This window comes from Oncorhynchus mykiss, chromosome 2, assembly GCF_057628025.1.
Source record: "Oncorhynchus mykiss isolate SJ-2025 chromosome 2, ASM5762802v1, whole genome shotgun sequence".
Lineage (NCBI taxonomy): Eukaryota > Metazoa > Chordata > Actinopteri > Salmoniformes > Salmonidae > Oncorhynchus > Oncorhynchus mykiss.
In genome coordinates this window covers 32,813,032-32,837,557 of record NC_143023.1, presented here as the reverse complement: position 1 = coordinate 32,837,557, position 24,526 = coordinate 32,813,032, and the positions used below count along the sequence as shown (strand labels likewise).

General features: G+C 41.7%; 1 protein-coding gene across 19 annotated transcripts in view; it reads left to right on the top strand.

Moving 5' to 3' along the window:
• Positions 1-24,526, top strand: part of syngap1b (synaptic Ras GTPase activating protein 1b) — a 116,662-nt gene that overhangs the window by 38,431 nt on the left and 53,705 nt on the right. For 3 of the 19 annotated variants that reach the window (XM_090197481.1, XM_090197471.1, XM_090197462.1), the window contains exon 1: positions 15,462-17,626. The exons of the other annotated variants lie outside the window; for them this stretch is intronic. The gene's annotated coding sequence lies outside the window, so the exon portion shown is untranslated. Of the gene's footprint in view, positions 1-15,461; positions 17,627-24,526 lie in introns of those variants that run through there. 19 annotated transcript variants of the gene reach the window in all.

Sequence of the window (24,526 nt, the reverse complement as noted above, 5' to 3'; positions counted from 1 at the left end):
TAAGACTGCTGAACAGTTAATCAAATGGCCACCGGACTATTACATTGACCCTCCCTCCATTTGTTTTGTCCACTGCTGCTACTCGCTGTTTATTATCTATGCATAGTCACTTCATCCCTACCTACATGTACAAATTACCTCAACTAACCTCTCCCCGCACACCGACTCGGTACCGGTACCCCCTGTATATAGCCTCGTTATTGTTATTTTATTGTGTTACTTATTATTTTTTACTTTTGTTTATTTGGTAAATATTTTCTTAACTCTTCTTGAACTGCAGTTTTGGTTAAGGGCTTGTAAGTAAGCATTTCATTGTAAGGTCTACACTTGTTGTATTCGGCGCGTGTGACAAATAAAGTTTGATTTGATTTGGTAGAGCAAGGTCAGCAAAGGGACTTGATTATGTAATATAATGAGAGAAATAATCATTTAAAATCTTTATTGGTATTGAAGTGCATGCTCCTGATCCTATTGGGTCTCTTGCAATAACGTTCATTCAAAGAGTACATTCTGTGCTAATAGAAGGAAAATATATTGTTTCCTCTCTCTCTTATTAACCTCCTCAAAATTGGATGTGATTATCTGCATTAATGAAGTTGGCCTTCGATGTTATGTGTTACATTTTGAAATTGACTTTCACCACGGCTGCTCAGTCATTGAGAGGAATCCATGTTATGTGAATGAATTAACCTCAGGCTAAATCACAAACATAATGTAGCTAGCTAACTGCTTATCTGATTGATAGCCTTTGGCTGAATGGAAATTCAATGTAAAAACACAACGTGTTGTTCGTATTTTCCTCCATTATAAACTTGTGTTTTCTGTCTACTGGAACAACATTGGCATATTGATGTTTTATTTATAGGAGTTGTTCCACATCCCATCTTAAAGGTACAACACTAGCGTGTATAACTGAACTAATTTCTCCTCCAATAACTTTAAGGAAATGAATAATAATAAACAGTATAAATTATGGATTTCCCCCAGACTTTTAACTCATTAAAACAACATGCAATGTCTATGAGGTTCCACCAGGGACAAAACAACTGTCAGGTTAAGAGTGGAACTCAGAAGTGATTTGTGTTTGCAGCATACTCCAGCAGCCACCGCTAACCTGCCAACCCATCAACAACCTCAGTACAGTTACCATGCATGTCCGTAGTTTGTATATATTAGACTAGTGAGTCTGTTACTCAGATATATCTTTGTTTTGAGCAATTCAGCCTCCGTTGACACCAAAAATCTACTGCAACATTACGCAATATGATCCCATTAGCCAACCTCAATTATGCTATTCTCTGTTTGCTACCACATGGGAATACCAAGTGACACTTCAATATGTTTTAATTGCAGCAGGAAGCATACATAGTACTGTAGCAGTATCAACAACAGTATTGTTTGTTTTAGTGAGACTATTAGTACTATATAAAGTTAACAGTGCAGGATGACAGGTAGCCTGTGAGTCTGTCACTGAGGGAACTGCAAATCCACCCCCAAAGCTGCCGCTTGTCTTTGGAGAGATTTGCTGAGTCATCTTGCTGTCTTAATGTTGGAACTCCGAATGAATACAAATGGAGCGCTACTGTAGCTTTGTTTAACGGTTCGTGGACATGAGCAGGGGAACATTCACTGGGGAAAGGGGGAGAGAGAGAGAGAGAGAGAGAGAGAGAGAGAGAGAGAGAGAGATGGTTCGTGGACATGAGCAGGGGAACATTCACTGGGGAAAGGGGCAGAGAGAGAGAGAGAGAGAGATGCTTCATGGAATTTTATGCCCACTAAGCTAGAATCAATACTGTTTTCTGGCAACATTTTACATCACTGTTCCCACAATTCTTTCGAAATGATGTAAAGCTACTTCATGTGGAACAAGTAGTCAAATTATATTTCACTTAAAGGGAAGATTGTAGAATTAAGTTTCTTTTAAAACATTCTGATTTGTTTTATACCCTATCACTTTGCATTTGTATTTTGGGAGAAATGTATATTTTAACCGAATTTGACCGAAGTCAGGTCGGAAAAGCATTCGGAAATGTGACATGAAGAGGAGCACTACAGGAGTAGGAGTGAAACCACTGCCCACATAAGACAGTGAATACCCACATCAGGCCTACTTTTGTTAAAAATATATATTTTGGCAGTCTGAATAAAGTCAATTTATCATCTGACCATATCCTGTGATTTTTTTTGTACTCTTATTCAGCTCATTAAATAAATAAACACTAATACAGCTCGCTGGCCTTTTGCATAGCCCCTTTTCCACCCCTGGCTTACCCCTGCTAGCTAACCACTAGCAGTCTTGAAACACATCACTTATTAGCAGTTCAGCACATCAGCATTTCTCGCTGATACACAAAATCTGCTACACAAAATCAAGATAAACCTTAATTAACCATCATAATAGACATTGAACTATACCCGAACTGACAAAGACTCTGTTGTTGACCGATTGTAGCTATAGCTAATGACATGCTAACCTGAGTGCTACTACTAGCAGCAGTAAACCCAGGTATAATGGCTAAAACAAACATTGACTACCATGATATCCTGCAAAAAAGATCAGGCAGTTCAGTGTGTATTGCCCCCACCACCGTAATGTTTTGGTTGGTATGTGAGTTTCTGATAAATGTAATTCAAATTGCGAAAATATGTGTATAAGTGTATACATTTTTTTAATAAACTTTTGTATAAGATGGAATATCAATCTATATTGTTAGATTTGTGGAAATATATTGTGCAACCTTCTCTTCAATAAGCGTAACAACCAGCAGAGAAGAGAGTGCTACTACACAGTAAATATGTATTCCTTGGGGCTGTATATTATTGAAAAATTAGGCAAATGTGATTTAAAGAAAACGTTTTTATAATCAACATCTTAGCTACAATACATTTTTCAAGACGGGTCTTTTAGAATCCTCTTTGTAATTGAAATTTTGACCAAAAGAATCACCCTTTAATAAATGATTACTGATCAATTGATCAATTACGAGGTACCAGAAATGACATGTTAAGAAATGGAGTGAAGCACCATTGAAAATACCATGCCTAAATTAGTGAATAGCTTTTTATGCAGAGCAGCTATGTAAATGTCGACATTATGTAAGTGCTCACATATCCTGTGATATATCCTGAGGATGAAATAGAGCAACAACGATAATAACAGCAGTAGCAGCACAGCTCCTGGTTTGACTGGCAGTTGTCCATGGATCTCTTGTGTAGGCTGGTTTCCCTTCCTCAGCCCTCAGTGTGTAAGTCAGCTTTCATACATTGGTTGGCTGTAGTCTTACAATACTTCCCTCTGCAAAATATCTCTCTGCACTGAGACTAGTGTCAGGGATTTACTGCAACTTCCTTCAGCTTCAATTAAACTCTGTCTCAAATAGCCACCTGTCCCTTTAAATAGCTGGGCATCGGCACACATTGCAGCAAATACACAAGTATTCAGACCCTTTGCTATCAGACTCAAAATTGAGCTCAGGTGCATCCTGTTTCCATTGATCATCCTTGAGATGTTTCTACAACTTGATTGGAGACCACCTGTGGTACATTCAATTGATTGGACATGATTTGGAAAGGCACACACCCGTCTATATAAGGTCCCACAGTTGACAGTGCATGTCAGAGCAAAAATCAAACAATTGAGGTCGAAGGAATTGTCCGTAGACCTCCGAGACAGAATTGAGTCAATGCACAGATCTGGGGAAGGGTACCAAAACATTTCTGCAGCATTGAAGGTCCCCAAGAACACAGTGACCTCCATCATTCTTAAAAGTTTGGAACTACCAAGACTCTTCCTAGAGCTGGCCGCCCGGCCAAACTGAGCAATCGGGGGAGAAGTGCCTTGGTCAGGGAGGTGACCAAGAACCCGATTGTCCATCTGACAGAGCTCTGGAGTTCCTCTGTGGAGATGGGAGAACCTTCCAGAAGGACAACCATCTCTGCAGCACTCCACAAATCAGGCTTTTATGGTAGAGTGGCAAGACAGAAGCCCCTCCTCAGTAAAAGGCACATGACAGCCTGCTTGGAGTTTGCCAAAAGGCACCTAACATGCTGACCAAACCGGTCGCATCGCGTGCATGAGCGTCGCAAAATAAATTTAGAAATCCATGTTATTCAATTATTGCACCCACACTGCTCGCACGTGCCAATGAGCGTCTGCGATGCCAAGGGCTAAAATAGAACTCCTTTCTATTTCTGACGCAGATCGCGCTGAAAGTCCTGCCTCTCCCATCTCCTCATTGGTTTATAGAAACAGGTTCCCATGTGCCATCTCCTCATTGGTTATACCCACGTGGGTGATTGAAAGACAAACTGTTTTGCCAGTAGTCGTGGTAATACTATGAAAGTTTAGATGCCAATCATCATATAAGTTCAAAGATGGAGAGATGACTACAAACTATTCGGTTGGCCGTTTTATGTGTGGATTAATTGGCAGAGTAGAGGAGCATGTTCATTTCATGTAAAATAACAACTCAATGTTTATATCCCAGGACAAATTAACTAGCAACAGCAAACTAGCTAAATAGGACAAATTAGATAGCAAGTGCAAGCTAACTAGCTAAATTGCCATACATGTTTAATGGTTTTCGACCTGTCCCCAAATTTAGCTAATTTGTTCAGAGTTTGTTTTGATATTTCAACCTGCGTGTCGTGATCGCGGTTTGGTGTAGGGGGGAAAAATAAATGTATGCACGATAGCGCACGATGGCGCACGAAGGCGCACGCGCGCAGCTGGTTTGGGTTCCGTGTAAAGACTCTCAGACCATGAGAAACAAGATTCTCTGTTCTGATGAAACCAAGATTAAACTCTTTGGCCTGAATGCCAAGCGTCACATTTGGAGGAAACCTGGCACCATCCCTATGGTGAAGCATGGTGGTGGCAGCATTATGCTGTGGGGATGTTTTTCAGTGGCAGGGTTTGGGAGACTAGTCAGGATCGAGGCAAAGTACAGAGAGATCCTTGATGAAAACCTGCTCCAGGGTGCTCAGGACCTCAAGACAACGCAGGAGTGACTTCCCCACAAGTCTTTAAATGTCCTTGAGTGGCCCAGCCAGAACCTGGACTTGAACCTGATCAAATATCATTGGAGAGACCTGAAATTAGCTGACAGAGCTTGAGATGATCTGCAGAGAAGAATGGGAGAAACTCCCCAAATACAGGTGTGCCAAGCTTGTAGCGTCATACCCAAGAAGTCTTGAGGTTGTAATCACTGCCAAAGGTGCTTAAACAAAGTACTGAGTAAAGGGTCTGAATAATGTGAATGTGATGTGTTTTTTGATAAAGCTGCATGCAGACATGGTCTCTCTTTTGCTTTCTTGAGTAAGGCAGCTCCAAAATGCAAGTGTTTCAGCCTAGCTCAGTGCTTTCTGTGGAGGGGCAGCCAGCAGAAAATACAGAGCATAGGGTTTGTTCATCTTCTTATGTTGCTCCGTGATTGGCTCAGTGTTCTGTCACTCATGGGGACACTACGTCATCTCAAAATCTACAGGGAGAGCTAGAAAGTTCAAACCCCCTTGGGTGCTGCCATAGATTTACATTAGAAGTGCCCATCCAAGAAGGCTCAAGGTCGTTGGCCACAGATAAAATTACATCAAATCACGTTATATCTATCGTAGCTTTGATTGGACTGATGATGTCAACATCATACTTTCAAAATCTTAACTAGCAAGTTAGAGAAAACAGTCATTATCATGAATCACATCAACAATCTACTGGCAAATCCTTTTCAATCCTTGTCATATGAAGAGAAATTATAGATAAAATGTATCGATGCTCATCGGCCATTGGACATAAACATTACACAACAACAATGAGTGGTTTGGAAGGAATCAGTGGCTAACTGCAAGCATTGCAAAGCAATCACAATTTTGCTTCCCCTGCCTGCTATTCAGTGGAGAGGGTGTGTGGTCCAAGTCTGGGTTTAAGGGTATCTTTTCAAAGCTTAAAAGGATAAACATTCACACGCAACACCAAGGGCCAGAAAAGGTTGAATACATTAGCCATGCTGTCAATCCAGCATGACTTCTGCCGCGTTCAAAACAACTTGAAAAGCAGAACTGGGAAATCTCAATCTTCAGTGTGTTCTTGACAACTGGGAACTCTGAAAAAACGATCTCCGACTGGGAAAAATACGTTTTGAACGGTCATCCAATACGAATACGATTCCAAGTCGGGAACTCAGGCCTCTTTCTAGAGCTCCGACTTGAAGATGTCATGATTCGATCTGGGTTTTTTTCCGAGTTCCCAGTTGTCCTGAAAGCACCATAAATCTAGAGAATGAAAGACTTTGATGACAAAGTTTCATGACAAAATTTGCCCACAATAAGGACCGCTGCGCCACCTTCCTGTTCAAGTGAGCACAACACAATGGTGAGTCCTAGAATGTCTTGTATGCAGCTGCATAAATTATGTAATATGCAAGGGAGATACAGTGGGGCTAAAAAGTATTTAGTCAGCCACCAATTGTTCAAGTTCTCCCACTTAAAAAGATGAGATAGGCCTGTCATTTTCATTATAGGTACACTTCAACTATGCCAGACAAAATGAGAAGAAAAAAAATCCCGAAAATCACATTGTAGGATTTTTAATGAATTTATTTACAAATTATGGTGGAAAATAAGTATTTGGTCAATAACAAAAGTTTATCTCAATACTTTGTGAAATACCCTTTGTTGGCAATGACAGAGGTCAAACGTTTTCTGTAAGTCTTCACAAGGTTTTCACACACTGTTGCTGGTATTTTCGCCCATTCCTCCATGCAGATCTCCTCTAGAGCAGTGATGTTTTGGGGCTGTTGCTGGGCAACACAGACTTTCAACTCCAAGATTTTCTATGGGGTTGAGATCTGGAGACTGGCTAGGCCACTCCATGACCTTGAAATGCTTCTTACGAAGCCACTCCTTCGTTTCCCGGTTGGTGTGTTTGGGATCATTGTCATGCTGAAAGACCCAGCCACGTTTCATCTTCAATGCCCTTGCTGATGGAAGGAGTGTCACACCCTGACCATAGTTTCCTTTGTATGTTTCTATGTTTTGTTGGTCAGGGTGTGATCTGAGTGTGCATTCTATGTTGGATGTCTAGTTTGTCTGTTTCTGTGTTTGGACCTGATATGGTTCTCAATCAGAGGCAGGTGTTAGTCATTGTCTCTGATTGGGAACCATATTTAGGTAGCCTGTTTTGTGTTAGGTTTTGTGGGTGATTGTCTATGTTGATTGCTTGTGTCAGCACAGTTCTCATTAGCGTCACGGTCGTTATTTCGGTTTTTGTATAGTGTGTTTCAGTGTTCAGTGTTTTCTTTATTACATTTCATCATGAACACATACCATGCCGCATTTTGGTCCTCCGATCCTTCTCGCCTCTCCTCTTCAGATGAAGAGGAGGACGCCCGTGACAAGGAGGTTTTCACTCAAAATCTCACGATATATGGACCCATTCATTCTTTCCTCTACACGGATCAGTCGTCCTGGTCCCTTTGCAGAAAAACAGCCCCAAAGCATGATGTTTCCACCCCCATGCTTCACAGTAGGTATGGTGTTCTTTGGATGCAACTCAGCATTCTTTGTCCTCCAAACACGACGAGTTGAGTTTTTACCAAAAAGTTATATTTTGGTTTCATCTGACCATATGACATTCTCCCAATCTTCTGGATCATTCAAATGCTCTCTAGCAAACTTCAGACGGGCCTGGACATGTACTGGCTTAAGCAGGGGGACACGTCTGGTACTGCAGGATTTGAGTCCCTGGCGGCGTAGTGTGTTACTGATGGTAGGCTTTGTTACTTTGGTCCCAGCTCTCTGCAGGTCATTCATTAGGTCCCCCCGTGTGGTTCTGGGATTTTTGCTCACCGTTCTTGTGATCATTTTGACCCCACGGGGTGAGATCTTGCGTGGAGCCCCAGATCGAGGGAGATTATCAGTGGTCTTGTATGTCTTCCATTTCCTAATAATTGCTCCCACAGTTGATTTCTTCAAACCAAGCTGCTTACCTATTGCATATTTAGTCTTCCCAGCCTGGTGCAGGTCTACAATTTTGTTTCTGGTGTCCTTTGACAGCTCTTTGGTCTTGGCCATAGTAGAGTTTGGAGTATGACTGTTTGAGGTTGTGGACAGGTGTCTTTTATACTGATAACAAGTTCAAACAGCTGCCATTAATACAGGTAACGAGTGGAGGACAGAGGAGCCTCTTAAAGAAGAAGTTACAGGTCTGTGAGAGCCACATATCTTGCTTGCTTGTAGGTGACCAAATACTGGTCACCTACAAATAATGGATTTGTTTTCTCTCATTTTGTCTGTCATTGTTGAAGTATACCTATGATGAAAATTACAGGCCTCTCATCTTTTTAAGTTGGAGAACTTGCACAATTGGTGGCTGACTAAATACTTTTTTGCCCCGCTGTATGTATACTGCAGCTAAGAAAGTAATAGTAAGTGTATGTTGTGTAGTAAGCTGTTAGAAGCACATGTGCATCACCTTAATAATTTGGTCCCTTTCCCCCTCATAACTTAGCCTACTGTTCTGACTTGGTGGTGCACATGTAGCCTATATGATGACATTTCATCATCAATATTTGATGATGAAATGTCATCATCAAATATTGTAAGAGCTTTCATTGTCTGCTTATACAGTATGCCCCCTTTATTTATCATTTGGTTCTGACTTGGTGTAGAGGGAGAATACTGTAAGAATGGACCATGTTCTGAATTCTGTCGCTGTACATTTCAAAAGTTATATTGACAACGTCCATCTTAGATGGCTTAATCATGTCTTAATCAAAATTACGGATTGCCTCTTATTCGCTCATCGTTCCCTTATGCTATGGCTTGTACATCTAAATTGTCAGTAGAAACCACATTTCTTTAAGCAAGTCAGCCAAATCCCAGCTATGTTTTTTTAAAAGGCAGTAAATGAGGTTGAATTAATTGTTTTTCGCTGTATGCTCGTCGAAGCTGCTGTAGACATGGTGACCTAAGCCAGGGGTTCTCAAAAATAATATTATGAATCTACAATGTATGTTCTTAACCCTGGGCAACATAGGCCTGGTAGGTTTACAGGAATATTGTTATCCACAATAAGCCTATTCTCCACTAATTGTATTCTCCCCCACAATAAAAAATAAACAAACAACAACATAAATGCACTGTAATTTAAGCTTTAAAACTGCACCATTTTCTCTCTGCCTCATTAAAAAATGTGTAGAATTGCAGGAAAGGAGCTTTAAAGCTGCAAGGTGTTCTCTCCGATGCCAAGAGGCGGGCCTTTAAAACATTCCTTCCCAGGGCTCGAGACTTGGTTCGTCCAGCCATGCACTGCCAAAGTCATAGTAAAGCTTATTGTATGCTATTCTTATCTCACTGGAGTTGTGTTCTGACTATGGAATAGCCTGCAGACTAAACTTAAACTTGAGACTCTTGTCTCCCTGTTGCCCATTTTAAATATTTATTGGAGGATTTGTATTTTTTTATTGCTTGTACAGTGCCTTGCGAAAGTATTCGGGCCCCCTTGAACTTTGCGACCTTTTGCCACATTTCAGGCTTCAAACATAAATATATAAACTGTATTTTTTTGTGAAGAATCAACAACAAGTGGGACACAATCATGAAGTGGAACGACATTTATTGGATATTTCAAACTTTTTTAACAAATCAAAAACTGAAAAATTGGGCGTGCAAAATTATTCAGCCCCTTTACTTTCAGTGCAGCAAACTCTCTCCAGAAGTTCAGTGAGGATCTCTGAATGATCCAATGTTGACCTAAATGACTAATGATGATAAATACAATCCACCTGTGTGTAATCAAGTCTCCGTATAAATGCACCTGCACTGTGATAGTCTCAGAGGTCCGTTAAAAGCGCAGAGAGCATCATGAAGAACAAGGAACACACCAGGCAGGTCCGAGATACTGTTGTGAAGAAGTTTAAAGCCGGATTTGGATACAAAAAGATTTCCCAAGTTTTAAACATCCCAAGGAGCACTGTGCAAGCGATAATATTGAAATGGAAGGAGTATCAGACCACTGCAAATCTACCAAGACCTGGCCGTCCCTCTAAACTTTCAGCTCATACAAGGAGAAGACTGATCAGAGATGCAGCCAAGAGGCCCATGATCACTCTGGATGAACTGCAGAGATCTACAGCTGAGGTGGGAGACTCTGTCCATAGGACAACAATCAGTCGTATATTGCACAAATCTGGCCTTTATGGAAGAGTGGCAAGAAGAAAGCCATTTCTTAAAGATATCCATAAAAAGTGTCGTTTAAAGTTTGCCACAAGCCACCTGGGAGACACACCAAACATGTGGAAGAAGGTGCTCTGGTCAGATGAAACCAAAATTGAACTTTTTGGCAACAATGCAAAACGTTATGTTTGGCGTAAAAGCAACACAGCTGAACACACCATCCCCACTGTCAAACATGGTGGTGGCAGCATCATGGTTTGGGCCTGCTTTTCTTCAGCAGGGACAGGGAAGATGGTTAAAATTGATGGGAAGATGGATGGAGCCAAATACAGGACCATTCTGGAAGAAAACCTGATGGAGTCTGCAAAAGACCTGAGACTGGGATGGAGATTTATCTTCCAACAAGACAATGATCCAAAACATAAAGCAAAATCTACAATGAAATGGTTCAAAAATAAACATATCCAGGTGTTAGAATGGCCAAGTCAAAGTCCAGAACTGAATCCAATCGAGAATCTGTGGAAAGAACTGAAAACTGCTGTTCACAAATGCTCTCCATCCAACCTCACTGAGCTCGAGCTGTTTTGCAAGGAGGAATGGGAAAAAATGTCAGTATCTCGATGTGCAAAACTGATAGAGACATACCCCAAGCGACTTACAGCTGTAATCGCAGCAAAAGGTGGCGCTACAAAGTATTAACTTAAGGGGGCTGAATAATTTTGCACGCCCAATTTTTCAGTTTTTGATTTGTTAAAAATAGTTTGAAATATCCAATAAATGTCGTTCCACTTCATGATTGTGTCCTACTTGTTGTTGATTCTTCACAAAAAAATACAGTTTTATATCTTTATGTTTGAAGCCTGAAATGTGGCAAAAGGTTGCAAAGTTCAAGGGGGACGAATACTTTCGCAAGGCACTGTAACTGTTTCGGGTAATGCAAGTTATTGTGCTGTTAGTAGAATAACCTATGTGTAAATGTAATCTGTTGCTGTATTGTTTTGTGTTATCTGTGATTATTTTGTTTGTCTCGTTTCTTAATCATTGTGCCTAAACTGTATGTGTAAACATGTATATGCCGGGCCCAGCTGTAAAAGAGACCTTGGTCTCAGTCTGTGTTCCTTGTTGAAATAAAGGTATAATAATAATGAAGGGTTCCCTGATGAATTTGCTATCACAAAAGGTGTCCCCGGCCCCCAAAAGTTTGAAAACCCCTGATCTAAGCTATCCAATTGGCCAACGGAATGCCTACAGGTGCACCTGATTTAGCTCTCTTGGCCCGCGGAGTTTGTATCTTCAGACAAATAAAATGGGAACACTTCGCCTATCCGGCATGCAGGGCAGATGAATCAAGTGCACCTATCGCATTATTGGCAAAAAGGCTACTACAAAAATATATTTTTTTAAATTGCCAGCATGATTGTACCTTTCGTTTAAGCTGCTGTACCAAAAGAGTAGTTATTGCTGCATCCTCCACATAAATGTCATAATGGGTACTGGGAGGCTGTATCACTGTCATTTGACCAAATGAGATCAATCGGGGCAGGCAGGCAGTTGCGGCCTTCTTCATTATCCCACATGAATCGTTCTGAAAATGACTGTTGAGTTCCATAAGTTGTCTGTCCAATATCTCATTCCATTATGCCTGTAAATCCAAGTTGCTCCTAACGGGGGATGCATTCCCCACTGCATGGGCCCTGAGATCCTCAAAAGGTTCTACAGCTGCAACATCGAGAGCATGGTTGCATCACTGCCTGGTACGACAATTGCTCGGCCTCCAACCGCAAGGCACTACAGAGGGTAGTGCGTACATCACTGGGGCTAAGATGCCTGCCATCCAGGACCTCTACACCAGGCGGTGTCAGAGGAAGGCCCTAGAAATGTGTCAAAGACCCTAGCCACCCCAGTCATAGACTGTTCTCTCTACTACCGCATGGCAAGCGGTACCGGAGTGCCAAGTCTAGGACAAAAAGGATTCTCAACAGTTTTTACCCCCAAGCCATAAGACTCCTGAATAGGTAATCAAATGGCTACCTGGACTATTTGCATTGTGTGCCCCCCCAACCCCTCTTTTACGCTGCTGCTACTCTCTGTTTATCATACAGTATATGCATAGTCACTTTAACTATACATTCATGTACATACTACCTCAATTGGGCCGACCAACGAGTGCTCCTGCATATTGGCTAACCAGGCTATCTGCATTGTGTCCCGCCACCCGCCACCTGCCAACCCCTCTTTTACACTACTGCTACTCTCTGTTCATCATATATGCATAGTCACTTTAACCATATCTATATGTACATACTACCTCAATCAGCCTGACTAACCGGTGTCTGTATGTAGCCTCGCTACTGTATATAGCCTCGCTACTGTATATAGCCTCGCTACTTTTATAGCCTCGCTACTGTATGTAGCCTCGCTACTGTATATAGCCTCGCTAGTGTATGTAGCCTCATTACTGTATGTAACCTCGCTACTTTTATTGCATCGCTACTGTTTATAGCCTCGCTACTGTTTATAGCCTCGCTACTGTATATAGCCTCGCTACTGTATATAGCCTCGCTACTGTTTATAGCCTCGCTACTGTTTATAGCCTCGCTACTGTTTATAGCCTCGCTACTGTATATAGCCTCGCTACTGTATATAGCCTTGCTACTACACAGCAACCCCCCACAACTCAGACTAGTATGTTCCGACACCCCCCCCCCCGCGTGACTCAGACTAGTACTGTATGTACTGACAACTCCCAACAGTTAATCCTATACCAATCCAGAGGACCATATCTCTAACGCAAGATGTCAATCATTTCTCTCCTTTATGGCTTTCATAGACCCTGACTCTCTCCTTTTGCATACAAATGTATGCTTTTGCTATATTCCCTCTATGTGCATCTCAAATAGGTGCATGCCAGTTGCTACAAATGGGTTAGCCAAGAATCAGTAGTTGTTACTGCCATACACAGTTGAAATGGAGGGAGTTGAAATGGAGGGAGTTGGGTGTTGAAGAAAGTGACCAAGCAAAGATAAAAACAGCCTTGGTCCTCACGTCATATACAAGAGCATTTATGCCAGTACATCCGTTTACACAAAAGAGGCAAAAATAGCTATTGACTGGAGAGTATTGCTGAGAAATATAAGGACAGTGCGGTGTGGTCTTCTTGAAGTCATAACGGATATTACATGTCGATATGATGGCCAACTTTCCTTCATGTAGTACATATTGTATCTCTCTGTTTATCTCTCTCGCCCCCCTCTCTCTCTGTCTCTCTATGTCTGTTTATCTCTCTCTCTATCTCTCCATCTCTCTCTCTCCCCCCTCTCTCCCTATGTCTATGTCTCTATCTCTCCGCCCCTCTCTCAATTCAATTCAATTCAAGGGGCTTTATTGGCATGGGAAACGTGTTAACATTGCCAAAGCAAGTGAGATAGATAATATACAAATGTAAAATAAACAATAGAAATCAACAGTAGACATTACACATACAGAAGTTTCAAAACAATTAAGACATTACAAATGTCATATTATGTATATATACAGTGTTGTAAAAGTACAAAAGGGAAAATAAATAAGCATAAATATGGGTTGTATTTACAATAGTGTTTGTTCTTCACTGGTTGCCCTTTTCTTGTGTCTGTCTCTAACACCTTTATCTCAATGCCCCTATAGGTATGTATTGTATATCCATTATTTCTAACTCGGCTCTCTGGCTCTGTTTTCACACGTAGAGTGTCGTTACCAGGCTCTCCAGCAGCACTAGTCAGGCTCTTAATTGAATATTTGCACACAGCCGTGTGCTGCAGCTCCGGAGGCACGTGGTTTTCCAGAGACAGAATACCGGTGTTGTCAGGCCAACACTCCCACTCTGACTGACTGTCAACTAAAGGCTCCACCACGATCTGTGAAGCTAGAAAGGAGCTCATTTACTTGGTCTATCAGTAAGTTATAGAGTAAGAATGGATGGGAGATGGGGAGATACAGTATTCACACCATATGGTGGGTGAATGGGATGTTGTAAATGGGAAGGTGATGTATGTGTTATGGGTGTGAGGCCGTAGGGTATCTACAGAAGGTGTGCGAACATCCATGCAAATATCTTCACATGCAAGAGAATGCGTGGGCTTGTGTTGTGAATACTGCACTGTAATTGTGTGTGTGTGTGTGTGTGTGTGTCTGTGTGTGTGTGCGCATGTGTCTGTACTGTAAACGGTGTCTGTGCCTCCAATGTGTTCCTAGTTTCCCACGTGCCTGTGCCTGTGCCCACCACTGCCAACATCCCAGTTTACTCTTCAGCCTTGGCACTCCACCTAGCCAGCTGGCAATGTGCACGCTTCAAGTGTGTCCTCGTTTCATACCATCCCTCTATCCTATCTGATGGAGAGAGACAGGGAGAGAACTATGTGAACAGGTTGGACATTTGTATTGCATGGAGTAAGCAAGGGATGTGAAAAGGAAGAGTAAATGACAGTGGTGAGAGAGACGGAAAGATTACTACAATAGTACATCCGCCTTAGGTTCACATCACTAATGGTAACCATGGAAATAATTATAGAGCAGACGCACAGACGTTAGAGAGAATGCAAGAGAGAGAGAGTGAGAGAGAGGGAGCGAGGGGGGGGGGTGGGTGGGTGAACGAGAGAAAATGTGTGTGTGGGAGGGGGTGTAGTAAATTGTTTTCTGCAATACTTAAATTAACCAATCCCTGTAATTCTTATCGCTCAGTGTCTTAGTATCTGTAATGCGATGGGTTAAAAAGTTGGTCCAAGCTTACAGTTGTCATGGAAACAGATCCAAGTCACCCTTTACCCATTTGGAAATACTGATGGCTTTAAATATACTATAAAGTGCCTTTACCGGCGATGTCTTAAGTGACTGAAATTAAAAATGTCTGGCTTTTTAGCTGTTGGTGATAAAAGAGTACCGCAAATTGTGCTTTGATGTAGGTCTACGTGAAGATAGGCATAGCGTTTTGTCACCATTTCAGGTGTGTTTGGGTACTTTTGATGTACTCAGTTATCATTGCCTTTCTTTCCATGATAGATCATGTTATTTGCATTGAAACCATTACACCTACCCCAGATTTGTCTTGTGTCTCTGTGTGTGTTTCTGTATGCATGAGCGGATTGCAACTTTCAGTGTCATAGTCATATTGTTACGCTCATGCCTCCCACACACTTGCCCCTAGCTCTGAACCTCTCATTCTCCCAGATGTGTGTGTGTGAGTGAGAGGGGGCAGGAAGAGAATGATGAAGGGGGTGGAGAGAGAAAAAGAGAGAGCGCATTCTGGGCACCTCATACTAGTACTGTACTTACAATCACTCCATTACTCGACTCCCACACCCTTTCAAAAACATCGCTGTCCTATCCCTTTAACAAAACTGAGATAGAGCGAGAGAGAGGGAGATGTGAAGGCAAAGCAAGGCAAGGCATAAGTGCTGCTCCAACCATATACACCTGTGTGACACAGTCTCGTTCGACATAGGTTGGATAAGACCTCCATCGAAGGAGAGGCGGATTACTTGAGGATGGACTATAATTTCTAGCAACTGGATAAGGGATGCTAATTTGGAAATATTCACCTGGTTATTCCATGCTGTAGGACACTGTTCACTTTCGTGTTGCTGTTTCGCCGTTATTTTTGTATGACATTTGCGTTTTGATGGTCACCAATGATTCGCGCTTCCTGTACTTGCAAGAGTAACCTGTCCAGGCGCTGGCACAGCATCTGCTAAACTGCTGCTAGTTCAATATTCTCTGCCGATTTGGGAATTAAGAAAGCATCGGTCTATCAACGGAAAGAGGACTTCGAATATCTTTCCCCTTGTATAAGAGTAGGACTTGACGGAGCGCATCCGAACGCGCACTATCCTATTTCCAATAATTGGCACACAGGACAGGCGGACCTCACGAACCCCCCCACTCACACACATACACAGCTGCAGATGTCATGGGTTGATCTGCTTATTGTAAAAAACTAAAACTACAAAACATTAAATTAACCAAAAAGTGTTATTATTATTTATTTGAATCATTATTTTATTTTTCCGAAATCGAAATTGAGGTCTTGTAGAAAATCTATCCTCCACACCTGGACAACATCATTTTGTGGATAGAAGGCATAAAACCCTTAAAAACCATTGCTCAATTACAACCAAAACATGAGAGAAATTCGCCTCTGTAGATCTTCTGTAGGTTACCGAGGAAACGGCCGCGGGATTGGGGGCGAGGGCACCGGTGCGAGGGGACAGGGAGAGGCCGGGGAAGAGGAGCTCTCAGCGCGACTGCCCGCCGCGGAACAGCCGCTGCCGGTGCTGGAGAGCTTGGCTGGGGGGAGGTGGTGGAAGAATGAACCATACATCCGTGAGGAATTATAACAGTCGCTGACTTTGGAGACATAGCCTATTTCTAATTCTTCATATTTTTCCATATGGATATACTACTGTAAGAGACGTCTACAAATTCAATCAAGTATAGCCTAGGATAGCTAATATTTTGGTGTTATTTATGTGTGGGGAAATAGTAGCCTACAAAATCATCCTTATTCTCTGTAAGCTTACATGTGGCACTTTAAGGTCATGATAAATATATTTATGAGCACTTTTCAAAAGTATACAGCTTGAGGTTTAGACACTGCACCTTATGAGAAAACTACTGCCTCCCTTCATTGACCTATACGCAAATGCCACGAGTAAGGCTAATCATTTTCCCTCTCCTAAATTGTACTTATAAAAACCTCTCATATTTATTTCACTGAGTTAGAATAGATTTTTTTCATGAGTGAAACATTAAGTTGATCTAGAGATTCCTATTTCAAGATGCCTGGATAGTAAAGTCTGGCAATCAAGTTAATTTATATGTGTATTTATGTGTTGAATATTTAAAGTGTGGACAAAGTTGTTGATAGTTATTTGGCTGTATATTCATTTTTGATTAGAATATATTCTACCGTCTTTGCTTGCTGGTGTTATTTAAATTGGATTCTTTGCTTGAGAATTGACCTCAAGCACTGCCTGAGCAATATATCTGTATGGCCAACTCATGGTCTCAGACCTGCAGATGCTGAACTCAATAGGTGAGGCACTTACCTGCTTGACAGCAACCCAGACAAATGCACTTAGGCTATCAGACAAATGCCATGACACACATTCACAATCACGTCCAGTGTCAGCAGATACTCACTGAGACCAATGTATTTAATTATTTATAGACACTAATGTCAAGGCATAGTGGCGGAGCATTGATTTACAGCAAGTTTGGGCCCAAAGGAATGTGACAACGACAACAATATCAAACAGACACAGACCGTGGAAAACTATGGTAACTCAAGACAAAGTTGGATATCTAAAGTTGTTTGCTTCGAATTGCCTCCACTTTCTTATCGTGGGCTGAATAGACGATGGACATCTGAAGATACTTTAGAGGTCTGGGATCGAAGCACAACACCTCTCATCTTTCTTAGGTAGGAACCAACACGTCTTCTTTCTTAGGTAGGAACCAAAGTTGTCATCTGATGTTTCATGTCTCATCTTGGTCATGACCAAGTATGTTGCATTCACCAGATTCTATTCAGGTTCTATACAGTAGGAACAGGCTTTTGGATTAAACAGGCATCTCGTTTTGTTGTGCACACATGAAAGCATGTTGTCATGGTCCACTGTTCATGTGTTACGGTCCGCTTTTATACTTTCCCAAATAGTAAGAAGATTGCAACATATTGCACCAATATAAGATGAAACATTTGAGTTGGGCAAGTTTAAGGTGATAGTTCACCCTAAACTCAAACCAAACCACTTTGAGGTCTGAAAACATCTAGCAAACTTTGATTTTAGGATGAACTATAGCTTTAAATCTTACAAGGCTACGTCCCTCTTCATTATTGGCCCTGATTGGCTAGAGCTAGACCAAGAGTAGAACATGCTCATTCTGGATATCTAGTTGAAAAATAGGAATATTGTATTGTCATGACAACGTATCCTTTCTGACATGCATCAAATTACACTAAGTAAGCTGCCGCTGCCTGCTAAGTGGCAAGCCTAAAAGCTCGACATTGTTTATCTGTTAAATCATTCATCAATTAAAACTCAGAAATTACTCCTAAGTGCGCATACCATAGAAATAATGAATTAGAACGGGTAAGGCCAGGTCAGTTTGACAGTACACTCAATATGGTCACCGGTATTACCCATCACGGAACATTGACTTGAATGAGGATATCAGTTCTATAGATTCTATGTCTATGGCTCAGACATCCTCTAAGGCGTGGTCATACATGTAGAGACATGAACTACGTGTGTTGAAATACGTCAAGAAAGATCAACATAGAACTACAATGGAGTATAGTGTATGTTGCACACAGGAGAGACGATCCTACGTTTGGATTTACAGATCTTGGATCAAAAGCTAACAGGTCTGCAGACCAGCATTCTATGAAAAACAATGGAAAACATACAAAAAGGCTCACAGCATTTCAGACACCCACTCCCTCTCCAGCCTCCATCACTCTGGCTATTGTACTCTCTCTCTCTCGCTGTCACTCTCTCTCCTTCGCTTTTTTCCTTCTACCTTTCTACCTCTTGCTTTCTTGCGTTTACTCTCCTGTCTTGCTCTGTCCCTCCCACTCATTCTCACTCTATATATCCATCTCTCTCCCTCTCTCTCTTTCCTCTCGCTCTCTGCTCTCTCTCGCTCTTTTACTCCCTCACTCTCCCTCCCTCCCCATCCTGTCTCTCTGAGGGACTAAGCTCGAAGCTGTTGCCACCCACACGTTTCATCTTCAGCTTTCGGCTTGACATCAGATTTACATTCAGAAGGAAAAAGAGTGCACCATTTCACATGCACAAACACATGCCAATGCAAACTGACATGTTCACACATCCATGTGCATGCCAGGGCAAACTGTGCTGAATGCACACAGGCACATGCACACGTGCATCATTGGCATCATGTAGGCTGTAGGTGGCGTATACAAACGCATGCACAATTGCAGACGAACACACACGTCATGTGCATCCTGTTGGATCTGTGAACACATTCTCAGTATAAAAGGTTCTATGGGTTAAAGTCAGATGCAGTAACAGAAGAATGAGAACCCTATTGCTTTCTCCTCTATTTTTAGAAGGCTCATTCAAACCATCTCTACATTCCTCTAACCCTCCCTTCGTTATGTAATGCCTAGTACTATTTAATATACTCCTATACTATTTAAGTCAGTCTAAGGCTATATGTTTTTTTACTGCTTTGCATTCGTCTGTCATTTCAGTTATGGTAGTACTGGACATGGTGTTCCCCAGATATCATGAACATTAACCGAATGATATCAGCATGACTATAGATTTTCATTTCCCCCCACATTTGGAGCGTGTTTCCTCCCTCTGTTGCTTAGCGTTTGCGAAGGTGAATGTGTAGGATGTAGTTTATAGGCTCCTAAGTGTCTTTTTTCTGTTTCCTGGCTTTGTTATGTGTCTGTAACTCAAATGCAAGGTACTTGGAAAATGTTGCCATGGAAACTAAATAAAGAGCCCGGGTTTGGATCAAAAGGGATTGGGTGAGAAATTGAATGAAATGGACCTATTGAGTCCCTTTTACCAGTGGCTTTTTAACGCATAATCATAAATCAATATTTAATGTGGTCGATTATTGCTGAACACCATTAAGGAGTTCATATAGGACACAAATAATACTGGTCACACAAAACGTCACACAATTCACGCCTCTCATTTGTCTCCACTTAAGGTAGAAGTTGCTCTAACAACAGATCTAGGATCAGATTACGAATCTCTTCATCATAACATAGACCATGTTGGGATTAAAAAAGATCTGACCCTATATCAGTGTTTAGAAGCAACTTCAACCCACTCATCTTGTCTCCCCACTCTGAGCATGAAGTGCATGAAGTGTTATAGTAACACATGGACATGACTGAACAAGTGAGGATATGTGGTTACTTTTGACATGTATAAAAGAAATAGAGCCGTACACTCATAAGTTCCAACGTCAAGGTATGTTTGTGAATGAAGGTACATGGTTGAGCTTATCAGTGTGTGAGCTCCATTTCTTTAATACTGGCACTGCACCCCACTACAGGATGGGTCAGGATGGGTCATTTAAAATGTCAACTTCACTGGTGTAGGGACATCCCAAGGATCCCGGATAGCACAGACCCTAAAGGATGTACGTTTGATCACGCTTGACTACATTTTACACGTGTCTGACTCACCCATCATAATACATACATGATGCTCTTAGGATTTCAATAGCATGATTCCCCTCTCCCCTCCTACTTCATAACATCTGATTTCAGTTCATACGAAAATGACATACTGCTGCTATGACACGTGGGATTACACTTTCCTAATACCAAGTGACAAGCTTGCCCAGACCCCAGATGATCTTGTGTACCATGAACCCTACACAACAGTGTTGGGTCACTTGTCATTTACATCTACTTATGTCATTTCTAGAGCAGAAAATTGTAGTATGAGGAAATGTTTGTGCTAATTAAAAGTATGTGGGTGCCTGGTTCAAAAGAAATAGTGAAAAAAGAAAAAAACAAGTGCAGGTTTTTCCTTTTTCAGGATAGAACAGAAAGTTGCCCATAGTATGTTGTCTCTGGTCAGTTATACACTGTGGCTCAGTTACACACAAGTATAGCATCTAGAATGACATATGCTAATGCATTGGGCAAGTAGTATGCTAAGTAGTACGCTAGTATGGACATTGGGACATAGCACTACAGTGCATTACTAGTGGAGATTAGTATGCGCTACACTGCACTACACTGCCTCAGATCCTTTCTTGTAAGTTTGCATATCACTAAGGAATTGGAACAAAGACTGTTGGCATTTGTAAAGCTTTGAAATATCCACTTTTGGAGGTCAAACCTCAACGACTCAAAATCACAACACTGTAATACTGTTTTATTTGTAGATAAAGCAACTAACACTTTATGTTTAAATGGTACAGAAATCCTTGCTCGGCGATTGCAAAATTTGCCATAATGAGAAAAAAGTGGTGTAATAAATATAATGTCGATTTTATATTACTAAAATATTGTAGTGAAACGGATTATTAATCCTAGTAATATTATCATCATGTTTTATTATGCACAAAGCTCGTATGAATAACTGCAGCCTATCAGGTATATTTAAGTGTTTTGCTCATAATCATTACCAAACATGTACATTACTTTCTTAATTTACTGAGCCAACTGACACTCAGACTTTGCCAAGTTATTGTTGTTGCCTAGCAAGCGTTATGCTAAGGGAATCTCAAGGGTTTGTTCTGTTAGTACGGAAGCATCGGAACCTTTATTGCATAAGCACTTCCACAATGTCAGGTTTGGCTTCACGCTGTGATTTGAGAGCTTTGAGTGAAGGCCGATGGTGGTGAACAGCAGATACGGAACGACCTTGGTGAACTATTTCCTATTTCCGTAAACTCACCGTCACGCTGCAAGGCTCTGTGCACTTTCAAATCGAACAAAAGGGTTCATTAGCCAATCATATCAGAACACAAAACCCAAAGATTTCATGAGGGGTAACCCATGACAACCGGCGGTGACACTTTATTTGGATAGTCCATCTGTAGATGCTCTACAGACTATCAGCAACATTTCAACTAACTATCTACTAACCCTAACCCTAGCCCTAACACTAGCCCTAACCTTAACCATTCCGTAACCCTTATTCTAAACCTAATCCTAACTGTTGCTTATCAACAGATAGCTTGTTGACAGTATGACCATCTGTAGAGCATCTACAGATGGATTATCTGGACGATCCACATCCACATTCATAAGAATAATATTTGCTGTCTTTTTGAATAATCTCCTTCACATAGTAGACTCAGCGTTGAAAAGAGTGAAGAAAACAACTTGGTAGATCTCCAAACAAATCAAAGGTTTGGCCCAATGAAATCCTCCATGAGACCAATATTTTCAGATAATCTTATGAATCTAAATTGGCAACAAAGGACAAAGTTTTCACCCTCATGGAGAGAGCCTGACGCCAAGTTGCTGACTGTTTCCAGCTTATCTAAATGCCTAGCTAGCTAAAGCCACAGAGCAGTCACACCTTTGGACTGTAGGAGGGATACCAGCTGAATTGTCATTTAGCTACTCAGGCATGGCATCAGTCTACTTGCTCTAGGAAAACTAATTTGTTTCGTGAACAGTAGTTCCAGGAGGAAATGATGCACCTCTTAGTTTATGTTGCATTTTGACTGGGGCTGTATTTGGAGTTCATACATAATGACTGTTGTCCTGACATTTTTCTAACTATGTGAACTGACCAGGAAAAGGTCACATGGTCAGGAAAAAAACTCTGGTCCCTAAAAATGACGTTTTGTCTATGTCATAAGAGATCATGACACCAGGGTGACTAGAGCCTGTAGTTTTCCTGGTTAGGTTATGTGGTCAGAAATACTCAGGTCCCTTAGTATGATAACTACCTCAATACAGATGTAGGGTCTTAATTTGAGCCAGTTTGCTACAGCAGGAAAACAATTCTGGAGCTAGAGGAAATATGAATTATTATGTGGATTATAACTAATGGACATTTTTGTAGAGGTTGATATATTATTAGGGCAAATCAAGTCAGACATTTTTAAGTGGAAATTACAAATGTAAGAAGCCTTTTTAAAGCTGAAATACACTACAAGTAAAAATGTCCTGCTGTGCAGGAAAATTCTCAAACAAAAGAATGATCAAATTAAGATCCTGTGTGCTACCCATATTTACAAAGGACAATGATGGACTAGCAGTTGGTTCATTGGTCTTGGGAGTTTCCACTGTGTATAATGGACATACACCCTTTTGGATTTCATAACCCTCTGTGATTCGTTGACTTGGTTATCATCACAATGAGGATCCTTCCCTAAGGCGCTCGCTCAGCTCAGTGCGTGGGCAGTGGAAAGTAGCATGACAGCAGAGTCATGAGAAAAGATTGACATTTTGAGAAGTAGAGGGAATGTAGTGACCAGATAAAGAGAAGGAATTCAGATAAATGAAAGGAGGATGAAATAGAAGGATGGAGGAGACAAGATACATTAAGTAAAGGGGAAAGACGGGACCATGTGAAAACGTGAAGAGTGAGGAGAGGAAAGAGAGTGCGATGAGAGGCTGGAGAGAGGAGAGGATAAATGCACTTTTGAATTATGTAAAATAGCTGCGTGGGAGAGAGGAGGAGTGTGTGTGTATGCCTGAGTATTTGTGTGTCTGTGTGATAGCAGAACCAGGGAGAGCGAGAAGAAGGAGAGAAAGAAAAAGAGAGAGAGAAGAGAGGGTGGGATAAAGAGAGAGACAGAGAATACAAGAGAGAGAGAGACCGAGAGAATAAGAGACAGGAAGAATATTTATAGCCTCAAATATGACGATGTTATCATTGATCTATCTCAAAAGAGGGTAGCAGAGAAAGGGATAGGGAGGGAAAGAAAGACTGAAATGAAGGGGCCTCAGATGCTCTCCCACTTTCGTTCCCGTTCCCTTCTTTCCATGATACTGCGTACATTAGTTAACTTCTCCTTGCCTTTCACAGATCTTCTTCTGTGTCCAGCCACTGGTCTCCTCCCGCTGAGCACACACTGTTTGAATGAATGTTGTTTCCACGTCGTTTCAGCGGAATTCCTTTGAACCAACGTGGAATAGGCGTTGAATTGACGTCTGTGTCCAGTGGGTTCTGCCTTCCATCATGGATAGTACAGAGTGTTAGAGTGGGCTTGTGTGATCCATCTTCTCTACTGTCCGGCCACTGGTCTCCTCTGCCATCCATCATGGATAGTACAGAGTGTATTCCCTTACTGACTAATTCACTACGTTAGGGACTGACTCACGGACGGAAGTCAATAGGAGCTTTGTTTGTGAATGCTCCCCCCTGCTCCCCTCCCTTGGTCCCTGCTTCCTCTCTCCCCTCCCCCGACACACTCAGTGCAGATTGTTAACGTTTGCCTCGTCGAACGGCCAGGCAGAAAACCCATCCCTTTCAACTCACTCACCTCACCCCTCCTATGCCCTCCTCTTTCATCTTCCTTCCCATGCAGCTCTCCATCTACATCCCTAATTTTCCTGGTAGGAGGAGAAGAAGTAGGGGATGATGGAGATCAGGGTTAATGGGACATTATCATCGCATTGCTTCTCTCACCCTTAACCTTGCTCTCTTGCTCTCTCCCTTGCCATTTTTTATACACACTACCTTCACTTCACCTTCTGTTTTTTCATTGTTACTTGTCAGTTTCTCACACTTTTCCTATCTCCCCTGACCGTATGCATGTACTGTGTGTATCTTCTCTCTTTCGCCCCCGTCTCCCCGCTGACACACATGCCAAGACCATGCCCTCTCTCGCTCCCTGTCTTTTTGGATTCTCT